General features: G+C 38.7%; 1 non-coding gene across 1 annotated transcript; it reads left to right on the top strand.

Annotated features, from left to right (window-relative positions):
• Positions 1 to 8,529: 8,529 nt before the first annotated feature.
• trnar-ucu lies at positions 8,530 to 8,621 on the top strand. The gene is given in 2 exon segments: positions 8,530 to 8,566; positions 8,586 to 8,621. It is a non-coding gene; the product is annotated as a tRNA-Arg (tRNA).
• Positions 8,622 to 14,755: the final 6,134 nt, after the last annotated feature.

Here is a 14,755-nt window from a genome sequence, read left to right as displayed (position 1 = left end):
TAACACATGGTGTGCGGAGACGGGAATCAGGAACATGTAGTGTTAAAAATGGAACAAAAGTCCTGTCGCAGTCCTGTGACATATTTATTTTTATTTCTTCAGCTCGTAACACTGATATTTATCTTAAATCATCAACAAGACTCAGCTGTTATGTTTCATGTTCATGTTTTAAAGGTCATATGCTGTGGTTAAAAATTTTAATTTACAATATCAAGGGCTTTGATGGACCAGTTTGTATTGATGCTACAATATAAGTCAGCAACCAGTTGGTAAATTAAGTCTGAGCCAGTTCAGGTCATACTAATTGATGTGATGGATAAAACTTAATAAGCTGATCAGAACTGAAGTGAATCCATCACTCTTGTAAACTGTAAATACATTTCAAATAGTTTCTTATGTAAAACATAGTTAAATGATGAGGAAATAAGAAACTGTGAACCCCCAACAGTAAAGGAGAGATCATTCTTGACCTTTTATCTTCATATTGGGTCTCATTCAAGTTTTCTAACAATCTATTAATGACAAATTAGAATCAGACTTTTTAAAAAAGCAAACTAAAATAATTAAGATACTGTAGAAGAAGACAAAGAAGAAGAAGAGTAAATATCGTAATACAGCTGTGGTGCAACACATAAATAACAATTTAATTTGAAACTAATTCAGCCAAAAGCAAGTCTGTTGTGGTTTTTATTTGTTCATTTTCCTTTATAAACTCGGAGCATATCAAACAGCTTGTTTCACTGTACACAAGAGTCCTATTGTTCGAACCCTTTGACATTGTTTTCTCTCAGCTGGACTTTTCCATTGTTGCCACAGAGGGGGGCTGTTGCTCTGCTTGTTTCAGACCTCTCTGTGCAGCAGGGGTACAGTAACACATCTTCATCTATGTAGTCATCATCATCAAGTCATCAGCATCAGGAGCAGTATGGTCATTACCATGAGCAGCATCCAGCAGATTAGATTCTAAGGAAAGAAAACACAATTACCCTTCACTGCTCGACTTACTGTTTTATTTGTATTTCCAGCAACCTGGTTGTGGTAAGACAGAACATCACAGCACATGTCACTGACTACTACACGTTTCATTACTGCTTTTAATGCTCTGCGTAGAATAACTGAACTCAAGTGAACTCTTATAGTTTTGATTCTCCCTTCTTTTCTTCCTTTGCTTTGTGTCAGCATGAGAAATATATCTGATCGATGTCTTATTGCCGTCAGAACAGGAGCATGACTGGGTAAAACTGCATAACACTGCAGTACATTTTCCATCAGGCGCGGGAAGAGGAGTTTCTTGTGGAGAAAATGATCAATACTGTCATCTCATCTTAAGCGTTCAGGGTTTGAAGCATTAGGCAGGCAGAGCAGGAAAAAGGAGAGGGCAAAGAAAATAAATGGAAACGGACCAGTGAGCAGCACTCACAGTGAAAATGTTCAAACAGGGGGACTGGAGTCACACAGATGGCCAGACACACACAGAAGGTCAATTATGAAGCTGTGGAGGAGGCTTAGACTGCTGGGAGTCTGTTGTCAAGGACTTGGCCTGAGATGTTGGTGTGAGGACCGTGTGTGTGAGTGTGTGGTTAGAATTAGGCTGTTTGGGGCAGTAAATGTGATAAATTAAAAACTGATGCAGAGTAGATGAACATGGCCTACACAACAATAGGGGGAATACATTATCTCAATGAGTGTCCTCACACTGACTGCCATAGAAAAATGGTGTCAAGGGGTTTGTGTTTGTTGAATCTTAAATCTTAGATGTGAAACGGGGAAAGAGAAGTTGGTAAGAGGGTGAGACAGGTGGGTGGAAGGAGGGGAATCAAAAATAGAGTCAGAGACTTTTGATGTGCAAGACAACAATATAAAAAGAGGCAACGCCGGGAGATTTACCGTAACAAATCTGTTTTTCCTGGATTACTGTAAGCCAGGCAAATTGTTTACTTTGTGTGTGTGTGTTAGTGGTAGGGATTATTGTAAAAAGATTCAAGTTCAGCTTCTGATGAGAAATAAAACAAATAAAAAGGAATTCATGGAAAAATGTGTCTCCATCCATCTGACGTTCACAGATTCAAACTGAACTGCTGCTAAGTGACTTTTAACTTTGATCTTTACTACAGATTACTGGTAATTGACGTCTTATGTTGTAACATAGGAGGATACAACATGCTGACTGATCTGTAACGTAAAAATAGAAGCATTTTACTGAGAAATGTTTGAACAAATACTGAGAATAAATAGTAATAATAGATTTAAGTCATTGCTCTAAATTTCCCGTAAACCAAGCTGCCTCCTGCTAGAAAAAGATGATGGCTCTGATCGTCATCATTTCAACATTCAAAGTGTTGCAAGTGTTCTGTTCTGATGAACAGTATGTACAAGCCGTATGTTCCCTATTACCTTTATGAATTATACAATTCTCTGGATGATTAGTTCTGATTATGGTGCAATGTTGATCAGACCTTATAAGCTGAATGGTCAATGAAACAAATTATGACCTCTTTGACTTACAATAATGTGTGTGCGTATGTCTTTATGTCTGTGTGTGGACAAATTTTGTTTAAATAATTTTCTTGTGAGAATGTTTTTGCTGGTCCTCACAAGTTCAGAGCATTTTGGAGATTAAGACTTGGTCAGGGTTAGGATAAAGTTTAGTTTAGGCATGTAGTTGTAATGATTTGGGTTATAGGCAAGGGGATGCATTATGTCAATTAGCGTCATCACATGTTCAGAGCTCTCTCTGTAGTTGTGTCTTTAATCAAGTTGAATTGAATGTAATATATGACAAGCTGCCCTATTCACGTACTGTGACATCACAATCAATATTATCATCAGCTATACTGTACTAAACAGATTTACATTTGCAAAACAGTGAAGGCGAGAATGTGAACACAGGGAGCAGGAAAACTGGATTTGACAGAGGACACGGGAAACTGGCTGGTTAATAAACTGGGGGAGTAATCAGTGAATGGGCCACAGGTGAGTAGCTGGGTGGAGCCGAGTTAGATGGCTGAGTGACTGAACACCATCCTGAACAGGTTTGCAGATAAAACGGGAAGAGAAGATGTGAGAGTCAGCAGGAGATGGAGAAGCAGACTGGGCAAAATGAACGTACACTAAACTGAACTATTATTTCTTCCATGTGTTTATATATTTTAGTTCATAGTTTACACCCCAAGTTCTTACCAGTCTATCATTTTTGTAATTACCCTGAATTTACCCCTGAATATGCTTTTACAGTACGTTTGCTTGGAATAGTCAAAACTAAAAGGGAAAACATCAGTCTACGTCCAACAATGAAACAGACATTCGTCATCTTTCTTTCATCCATAAAATGAAGACAAAACAGACAAATGTGGAGTACAAAGGTAGAAGCGGATATTATGTGGGAAAAACACACACATACAGAAGCACACCCATAAACACACATGCACACTGGAACATCCTCACCTCCACAGGATCTGCAGTGTAAACTGTCTGTCCAAGCTACTGACAAACAGGAACACACACACACATGCCAGATTTCTTTATCACACGCATACACACATAAGAATAAACAGTTATCTTTATCACATACCAGTTATCAGAATAACTGACCCAAAAATACCCAGCGTACCCGCCCATGCACAGCCCTCAGACGTGAGTGTGTCAGACTGCAACACAGATTATATCAGTGTTAACCTTAAGTTCTAGAGAAGTGAACATAACAAGAGGTCCTTCATATATATAACAGACAAGTAGAAGAACCTGGTCGTGAATGTCACAGTTCTGATCTCCCTCATCTTTATAGTGTACACAGTCTAATGTAACGACCTTTCTGAAGGTGTGTGTGTAGCGCTCTCGCTCTCCATCTCCGTCCCTGTTGGTCTACATCCATCATTCTTATCACGTTTCCATTTCTTGTTCATTTTCCTTGTCTTGCTGTGCCAATTTTGTCTCCACTATTGTCTCTTTCCTGGTCTCTTTCACTGCCGGCTGTTTCTAAATCCCGTTATCTTTCTGCCGTTTCCTTCTCGGCCCTCTGCTCCTTTTGCTGTGCTGGCATCTGAAACAAAGAAAAAAATGAAAGCCTTTGTTCTTCAATGACTGTGTATTTATTGTCAGAGCGGAAGCTTTTTCATGATGGTCCAAACTGTAATTAGGGTTTACCCATACAAAGAGCTCCTGTCCTTGATGGGTCCTGTGTGGATAAACTACTGAAAGAGTCACACCTACAGTGTTGTTTGGGGGCGGTTCAGTATCTGCGCCCCCTGACCGAGGTGTGTTTGAGTTGGTTTGTGTGGTTTGCCTCAGTGACACAGCTGAATCTACACCTTCTTTTATTCGGCTGTGATTGATCTCTTTGATGTGTAAACTGCGATGCAATATACGAACTAGGTAATATGGTAAATGTGTGTGATACATCCTATAATATGATTTTTAGAAAAAAAAAGATCAGCTGACAGTATTTTATTAAAAGAAAGAAATGTGATAAGAACTACTTTGCATTACTTTCTCATAATTCATATATTTGAAGTAAATAAAACTGCTGTTTTAAGTCAACAGAGCTTTTTTTATTTATAGTATCTGATCTTCATGTTTTCCTTTAGCTGGGTCGAGATTAAAATATTTGTTAATGGAAATAATAACATCGTCAGCATACAATCTGATCTTCAGAGAGAAATAAGCTGCACATTGAAGTAACTCCACAGCAAATGTTAATAGTAATTGAGGATTGTGATCATCTGATTACTGTTGATAATGATGACTGTTCAGGTCTTTTCACATCAGCACCATTGCATATAAACAATATGAACAACTGATGTTAAAACACATATAAATAAAATGTATTTTTATTTAGCTAATTTAACTTTAGCCACATCACTCCTGCAAAATTTACAACTGACGGAGAAATAAATTGTGTGCAAACAAGTTGTCTCAGTTTACATTTTAGGCGAGCTGCCTCATCTAGAGAATATATTGCTTAAAGTCCTTACCCAACTTTTCTCTCTGTACTTCAATACAGTAGTCCTTCATAAATAGTCCAAGCATGCAAGTCCAGCAAACAGCTCCTTTGACAGTGGTCCAGTATATTTTAATTCTGTAAACGCTTTTCCAGTCACAGCCAAACTTTGACCTTCTGTTGAACTTCTGTTTAACCTTTGATTTTAACTTATCGTCCTTGCAGCTTAGTGGCCAAAGCCAGATTGTAACTCCTTCTAGAGGTTAAATTTTCATCAGGGCCACTCACAAATATACTGTCACTGTCATTGTACAACTCTGTATAAACAGGACATAGGAAAATAAAACAGAACAAATAGTAAACAAACGTACTAAAAAACAGCAGTGTTGTGCACAGACAATACAAAAGCATTTTATGACAACTTTATAAATACTTACAAGCTCTTTAAAACCATCACTCACAGTCCAACGAGGGCACTCCTCAATGTTATCTTTAGGTGTGTTTTTTGTCTTGTATCAACCCTCAACATGCAGCTGTGCTTGCGCCACTTTCTACTTAACAAGGAAACTGACAGGTTAAGATGCTTGTGTGTGTGTGTGTGTGTGTGTGTGTGTGTACCCACATACAGACAGAAATGACTCCACTTGCACTTTCAAAACATCCTGAAGAGGGAAATAGATACACTTGTTCTTTAGTGAAGCCCGCAGGGTGCACAAACTATCGAAGTTGGCCGCACTAATCCCTTATCAACAACTTGACTTGATTTATGACAAATCCAGTTACACTCCAAAACAACTTTCACTACCACTTTTAAAGGACACACTGACATGTAAACCCTGTGGGATGGAGAGACATACGTATAGTAGTATTAAACTATGTTATTCTATATAGTAAATATTATCATATAGGATACCAAAAGTACAAAACTGCAGCTAGGATGTTCACCTGTGTTTCAACTTGTTTCCCTTTAGTTGCAATCATATAAAATGCAGCTAGTCTGACAGGCGCTCCTGTAAACAGATACCTCCCAGTGCGAGCTGCTTGTGGGCAGATCAATCATACAGTTTACTGAGTTCTGTTACACTTTAGTTTTAAAAAGGCTGACTGCAGGTGGAGATGTATGAGGCATTTTTGCAAAATATTATCAAAAATATTTTAGTTTCAAATCATAGTTTGTTTATTTGCAATTGTATGTATGTCAGCACTACTTGTTATTTCTACTAGTGTATGATTTCACACTGTGGAAGAGTTGTCCAGTATGGTGGCACAACCTGCTGCACTGTGCAGAATCTGTGTATGTATATTTACATACTGTAACACTTTAATTAACTGGTTTAAATGGTGTGTTTGCTGCTTGTTGATTGGTTGCATTAATGTTGGCATAATATTGCCAAATTCCTCTCTGCAGCATGTAACCATCATTTTATGAAGTTATATTGACACACACAACAAACAAACTAACAAATAAAGCCATTTGAGATCATTCTAACAATATTAACTGTTTGAACAACGGTGTTATAACTTCTTTTTTCTTTAATTACATAAATAATAAATGCTTTAAATTTGAATCTTTAATTTTTAATGGAAGCTGTAGAGAATAGCCACCAGTAAAACAAAGCTGTTACTCCTTGTTAAACACATTGTACTGAGCTGAAGTCAGTATAAGATGTGCTGCTCATTTTGATTACATAACCAGATTTTGTGGCAGATAATTAAGCTAGCAGATGCAGTGCCATCCTACAGGCAACATACTTTTCACTGTGAGCACTACAGACATCACTATCAAGACTGTTTTTTAGTTTGTAATGGAAATATTGTCTAATAAGCTGCTTGTGGTTTGCAGTTTACATGCTCAAACCTGAAACAAGGTGTGGTTTATTGCACAAAACTATGTAATAAACATAAGACAGCTTAACGGATATAGCTTAAAAAGAGCAGGAGCAGAGTAAGACAGCAGCATCTCATGTACTGTGGTAGGAAACCAAGCTCTGAAGACGGCACGTTGCTGCCAAAAGTCTGTGCTGCGTTTCTATTATTGAGATGTGAACCCACTCCTTTCTAAGATTTAACAGTCTTAAAGTAGAATATGTCCATGTTTCTGAGACCCTATTTAGTTTTGAAATGTAATGATTCCTCTCTTGAAATGTAAAGCTTAGTAGTTTTGGTTTCAAAAGCAGTACTGCACATACGTGCACAAATCTGTCTTCACATGTCAGGTGCACTGTGTTCATATTATATTAGTACAGAAGAAACAAAACTGGGACACGCTAATCAAAACATTTCGCCATCAAAAGCTAGTGAGGGTATCTCTGAAGGAGGTAGCTGATCATGAATAGCTTTCCCATTTTGATTGATCTTGCACAGTTCGGGGTTTCCAACAATCCAAACCTCCATCATCGGATCACAGTAGCTGTTTTCAGCACTGCCTGCATGTTACAGCCTACATTTGTGTCTCCTATACACTAGAACTGCAGTGTGAAGAGCTTGTTCAATGAGTTCAAAGCTTTTACTGATCTTCTCAGTGAGTTACAACACCATCTGTACTGTGTGTATGTGCCGTGTGTCTAACCCTGCTGTCTTTGATGTGTACAGTATAGGTCTGTGCATGTCTCTCCCCCTCTCTGTGTCCCCCTGTCTCTCTTTCTCCACTGACATCTGGAGGAGTTAGAAACAGCTGTGTCTGCTGCAGTCCCCCTTGGAATTTATAGCCTATCTACAAACACTCAAAAATACTTCCTCACGTAACCCCTCATCCTTTTTCTTTCCATAACAACCCATCTCCCGTTACGCCCCTCCCAAACTTGTCCTCTACCTCTCAGCCTGTTCTGAGGATTTTAAGATGCCTCTGTGCACAACAACCTAACATGAAGTGTTTTGTAATGTAGATACATGTAGCATGTGTGAGTGGGTCCAAGTTGTATCTGTGCATTTTGCTGCTGCATGTATATAATCAGCATCACTCCTTTTATACCTGTTTACCACATGTGTGTCAGCACATGCATGTGCACAGTCATGGATTCATCTGTGTTAGGTGCCTGTGCACCCTGATGATGAACATTCCTCGCGCTCTGATCTTTTTTACTTCTTCTCCTTTCATCTGTCCCATCTCTCCTCCTTCTCTCGGCTCTGTCCTCCTCAGGGCAGCCATTCATAATCAAGATCATTCTGAAAGAGAGAGCCTGTTGGAAGGAATCACACTATTCTTTCATCTTTTGCCCTTTTCTGTTTTTGCCATTTGGATTAAAATGTGTTTCAGTAATGTGCTGTAGAATGATTTATGGGATGGATTTATTACTCAGCATTAAACTGACAATGTGTGCACATCAAGATGACTGTGAGGGATGAAGAAAGTCAGACACAAGAGACACAAGTGCAATTTGATTGTATGTCAGTGTCCATGATGAACACATCATATTTTGACTTGAATTGTAAATGCACTGACACGACAAAATATTATAGCTCTCCCTAGCCTCCAATAGACTGAAGAATGAATTCTCATTCAAGAATTTTGTGGAAATATTTTTGAATAAAGTTAAGCTAAATATCTAAGATTTGTTTCCAAACTTATTCAGCTTGATATGAACCATTGAGCAGGCTCTGTGGCGCAATGGACAGCGCGTTGGACTTCTAGTCAAGCACTTGAGATGTTATTCAAAGGTTGTGGGTTCGAGTCCCACCAGAGTCGAGCTTTGGATATATGTGCATTGAGGTAAGACCTCTTTACACTTACCTGGCTACCATTGTACGTTGCTTCGGATAAAAACATCTGCCAAATGGCTAAAATGTTAATGAACTCACAATTTAACAAAAAAAAATGAGTTAAATTAATTAATTTCTTAGTGTTGATAGTTGATAAAACACAAAAACAATTAGCATATTAGTAGACTTCCCAGCATGCATTTGTTGAGTTAATGCTCTCTAAATATAATGTGCAGGAATGCACATTTTATATGAAGGCAGCAGACTTTTCCTGACAAATTGCAGGTGCTTGTGAGTATCAGTTTCATTAATATCTGTAAGTGCTAAAATTTTTATTTTATGATTTATGAGAAAGTGAGAGATTTGGAGAGAGTACCAAACTAATTGGAAACTGTCCTTACGTGTGTTTGCAAATAGCAAAATAGCTCCACTCATTAGTAATGCTTAATGAAGTATGTTTTTGTGAATGCAGGTTTATCAGCATGCTGTTTAGCTTTAATGAAGACGCTGCATGTGAGATGAAGAGATTAATAAAACTCAAACAAATCAAACATTGTACCACAGTCCTTACTAATCTAATGCCTGCAACGCATAGAAACAGGAGGCTGGCTGTAAACTGTCTGTACTTCATCCCATAGCTGCTCCATCACTCTGAGTTTCTGGCACAGTAAAATCTCTGTAATGAAGCCAATAAAAATTACTGTGATGTTCCTGGATGCATTTGTAGACTCGACATATCTTGACTTGCTGAGTTAACGAGTCAAGTCAATTTAATTTATATCACTTAAAATCAGCAAGTCACTACGAAGGGCACAACATGTGACACACCCTTTAGAAACTTTACAAAAACATTTAAAGTATGAGCCCAGTAAAGATAACCACATCTGTAGAAACTTGGTTTTAGATTTAGATTAGTGAAACCCAGAAACACGCACATAAAGTGTCTTGGTCTAACTTGGTCCCATCAGTCATGACATGCAAATCATGTTCGTTGTGTTTTGATGTTATTTTCTGCACATTATTTTCTAAAACTGATTTGCGATGTCTCAGTGTTCTCCATTTATCTCCTTTTCCTTTAAGTAGTTACAAGTAGTATTCATCCATCTCTTGAAGTGATACTTAGCAGCACTGCCTTTTCTCATTAGTAAACTCTTGAAAGAGGATAAGAAACACATAACGACAGAATGCTAACTGATGCTACAAGTGCTTTTCTGTCTGATTCACACCTCACACCACAGTTATGTGATTAATGACTTGCAGGAATGCACATTTTACATGAAGGTGGGAGATTTCTCCTGACAAATTGCAGGTGCTTGTGAGTATCAGTTTCAATAATAGCCATATCTGTAAGTGCTAAACTTTTTATTTTATGATTTATGAGAAAGTGAGAGAGTTGGAGAGAGTACCAAACTAATTTGAAACTGTCCTTGCATGTGTGTCTTTGCGTGTGTGTGTGTGTGTGTGTGTGTGTGTGGTTGGCGTCTGATGGACTGCAGCTCCCGTTATAGCCCCACAGCAGTGATTAGACTTGTCTGTGAGCTGATTAATATTCTCCAAAGATGCCAGGCGAGGTGAGGGAAACGATTAGGGGATGGACAGATAATGGAAAGATAATGCCCCCATGGATCACACTGTCAGAACAGAGACAGACGCAGAGTGTGGGAGGAGGGAAAGGAAGACGGGGAAAGAGGGATGCAGGTACATAGAGCAGGCAAAGTAGGATACGTTTTAAAGTGCATGGCACAGGGATCAGATCGGATAAAGGAAGGAGAACTAGAAATATGGGAAAGTGACAGGAAAGAGATGGATTCAGAATGAATCTGTGGCCAACTTAACCAGTGCTGTTGTGGCTAAATGGGAGCAAATCCCTGCAGGAACAACACTTTTTGACGATGCAGAACACTTACAGACGTGTCAAACTGGAAGGATGATACATCTTCAACTTCTAAACTTTTAATGGAAATTCTGCAAAGTGTAAATTGTACATTTGTGCAACTTGTCTAACTGTCACATCCTGACAAATCATTGCTTGCAGAATGTCCAGAACGTCTTTATCAGCTACCCATCATGACATTCTGAGATATTGCTATTTGTCAGCAGCGTGACAGGTAGTTCTGTTCATTCTGTTCGTCCATTTCTGCAGAAGCAGACATCAGCAGACACTTATGACTTGTTGTCATTTATCAGAATTGTATTTCATGCAAAGCTCATTACACAAGCCTCAGAAAGTGCTAATTACTAAATCAATTAACTCTAACAGACAGAACATCAACAGACCTGAAGGACAGTGCTAACCAAGTAACATTAAGGCAACAAACAAGCCATTATGTCGAGTAGAAAGGAGACTGAGGGAAGGAGAGGTGAAAGGTGTTGTGGGGAGAGAACAGAGGAGAACGGAGGAAGTGAGGGAAGGAAGGCAATAAGAAGACAAAGAGAGTTATTTGAAGAGGAGAGAGAAAGAGAGATGGGAGGGAAAGCCTGCAGAAACAGAGGAGTAAATCCACCCTGTGTTTGGCCTGGCTTGATCTATGCCAACATAATAACGTCAGAGATAAGTCTGGCTGACAACCAGCGAGTCTGAGAGAGCAGAGAGTGGAGGAGAGAAGGAGAATTATGGCAGGAAGGAGTGAAGGACGGATGAGAAAGGTGATGCAAGGCCACACAGAGGAGGAAGAGGAGGAGAAGGAGAAAAGCTGGTTTGATTAAAGGAGGAGGAACACACAGCAGTGAGGGGAAGGGAAATCAAGGTTAAGGAGGCTGTTGGAGACACTCTTAGTGATTGCATGAACATGTGCAGGTCTGAATACAGTCTGTAATCAATGTGATGTGATGGTGAGTAGCTGTTCAAAGCAAAAAAAGACTTCCCAAATAAAAGAAAAACATATTTTAAGCTGAATACGTTTACAAAAGTTCAATCTTTGTTCAGAGGTTTTGGGAGTGCAGCTATGTTATCAATATCACTCTGGTATGCTAACAATAGCATCCGATATCCTGCAAATATGTTTGGTATGAACATTTACCAACGTTATAAATGTGTTCATTAAAAAGGGATTTGCTATTGAAAATAATGTCAGACTGTCAGATGTAACTTCTGGGAAGAAGATTGTGTGTTGTCTCTATTTCAAGCTCCCTTAAAACGTTTTTTTCAGCAGTATATTTTGATGCATTACAGGTTTTCTAGTAGCCTAAGCCCAACCATACCATAGTAATGCCATGACATACAGAGAGAGATATATTACATGCATAGTTAATGGCAATGAACTTGCAGAATCATCCAGTAATAGAGTTGACTCATCTGTACAACAGGAACAGTACAGGAAATAATAGACCAGGGACACATGGAGGACTTTAGTGCTCTCATCACTCAAGCTGACCAGCTGGGCAAAGTTACTAAACACTTACTGCCTAGTGCTGCTCATGTAGGGTTGTTGGGTTTTCCATGTTGGCGTTATACAAATAAAATTGAATTGAATTGCTGTAATCTTTTAAATACAAAGTTATATATATATACATATATATATATATCATATATACGTATTATATATGCGTGGATGTACATTTGCGTTTTTATTACTGTGACACATGGTGCAACATTCCTGCTGTGACTGTTTGTTGAGATATGTGCCTATTCGCTCATATCCGCCATCATTGTATTTTCTTTCCATAGTTTCATAATTGCCCTTTTGTCTGTGTCGAGCCATCTGTGTGACTCCAGACCTTCAATTTGAACATTTTTGTCTTTTTTGGTCAAACTGCTGCTTACTGTTCTCTCTCTCTCCCTCTGGCTCGCTCTGGTTCTGGCTGTCGGTTTATTACATTTATGAAGAAAACATTGGAATTTGAGGCACGCACTTTGTACTTCCTGTGTTTTTCTCATGTTACTAAGGTAGCACTTCCTGTGTCGGGAGCTGAAAAACACACGCGTGTTCCCAAGTACATGCAGTACTCACGCTGTACAAACATATTGTAACAGGTAGTTATGTATTTTGGCAGTACATTTCACTATCACATGCTAAATAAGTATAATCACCACACTAGGTATATTTGGTCTCAAATTCATAAGAGGCTGAAAACACAACTCCAAATTTATAATAATGATCCAGAACTGTGATCATACAATACTCTTTGTCAAAAAATAAGCTCATAATTAGTGCTTCACAATTAGCAAATTGCAGCAAATGAGCTGAACAAAGGATCTGTATCATGTACGTTTGTCTGGGCAACAGCTGATCCATTTAATAAGATTAATATGTGTGCGGATAACCACATAATGGATCAGAGTGGTATAGTCATCAAGCATTTTTAGTAGATAAAAAGGTAGTTATATTGAACAAGTGCATAGTAATAGAGTTCAACAGTAATGCTAATGTTGTGTAACTGCATGTGAACACATTTACAGCATTATAATAACTTTAAATCAGTTTGATGAATCTTATGTGGCAAAAAAATTAATTAATGCAGCCATGACGCAATCCACGTTTGTTTCTTGTAGGTTAAAAACAAAACATAAAGTCTGTATGGCTTGAGAAATTTGAATTATTGCAGATGATAAAATTATCATTAAAACTATGATAAGAACTGCTACATTTAATTGAGACTATGAATAAAACTTTCTTTAAAATGCCATTTTTACAATGCTCTATCTGGCCTCACTTTGTTTTCTCACTAGTCACATTGTCTCTCTCTTTCTCTCCCTTCTTATTTAAAGTCACACCAGGTTCGTGACCCCAACTTGGCCACAATGGGAGCCTGAAATACAGTCCTGTCACTTTGTCAGACCCTCTCTCTCTCACTGGTCCTGACAGCCTGTGACAGTACGGAGAGGGACTCGCACACAGACTCACATTCTTTGAGTCTTAGTCACTTGCTCACAGAAAATGCCATTGTCAACATCCAGAGAAACCGACAGAAGGGGGAGCGGCGGCACTGCTGCTAGTGGGGTAAAAAAAAAAAGAGTGGATGTTGAGTGAGACTTGTGAAAAGCCTGTTCTTGTATTTTTCAGCTGACAATGAAAAAAAGAACCAGAGATAACAACTCAAAGGGATGAGGACTGATAAGTCCAGCGGTGAAGTGTTAAATAGTTGATGATGCGTTAGATTCAGAAATTAGTTCATACTTTTCTGCACAGTAAATGTTCCTCTCTACAGAAAATCTGATGAAGTGTACAAATCTGATCAAGTAGACATTTTAATTTCTCTGCTGGTGTAGATTCCTGAAGGCAGGTTTCTCATCGCCGCAGCCATGATATAAAAAAATGCACTAAAAAAGCATTTAAAAAAGACGTTAGCAGCTTGTGTTTAAAAACACATCCAAAGGGATTTTTACACTATTTGTGTTTTTTTTTTTTTTTTTTTACCAAATGTGGAAAGATCTTCTTCGATCTTTGTTTGTGTGGTTGTGTACTGGGTGAACAGACACCTGGCTTCTTACATAACACACATAACAGCCTCCCAGGCTGTGGCACACCTTCACTGTCAGTTTCCACTGCACTGACTTCACACTGATGATATGCAGGAACATGCATACATTATATGTACACCTACATATGCACACTAATCTAAACGAGCGTTTAATGTACAAACACAGTCGAGATGCGAAATAAAGAAAGTATGAGATCAGTAATTATGTAAACACATACACGAATGCCCTAATCAGACATCAAGTGTGGAGGGTTCTGTGCGCTTGCATGCAAAATGCAAATCACCAAAATCAAGTCCATACTTATCTATATTTACATGAATATGTATTGTGTTTATACGCTCACATTGTGTACAAGCTCTTTGTATATTGTATACAGAGCTGCGGTCTTCTGTTTTGGATGTGGGTTCACGTGTTTAAAAGTCTGGGACTCGATAGTTGATGGTTTAACCAACTAGACGCACTGAGTCAGCAGCGAGCACTCTTTAATTAAAGAGAAAACACACACTCACTCAGAAAATGGGACACCACATGCACACACTGGTCCTATAAGGAAAGGGTAGGATAGGGCAAGTGAGCTGCAGTATAATAACCAACGGGCCAGTGAGGACAACAGCGGATTAGAGAGTGAGGGAGAGAGATCAGGGTCATTACAGAGTGAGAGTGCTGAGTGTTAGGTAGAGTTGATAACAAAACCGGAG

This window comes from Anabas testudineus, chromosome 1 (genome assembly GCF_900324465.2).
Source record: "Anabas testudineus chromosome 1, fAnaTes1.2, whole genome shotgun sequence".
Classification (NCBI taxonomy): Eukaryota; Metazoa; Chordata; class Actinopteri; order Anabantiformes; family Anabantidae; genus Anabas; species Anabas testudineus.
Note: the sequence above shows the minus strand (reverse complement) of the source record. Positions and strands in the feature narration are given on the sequence as shown.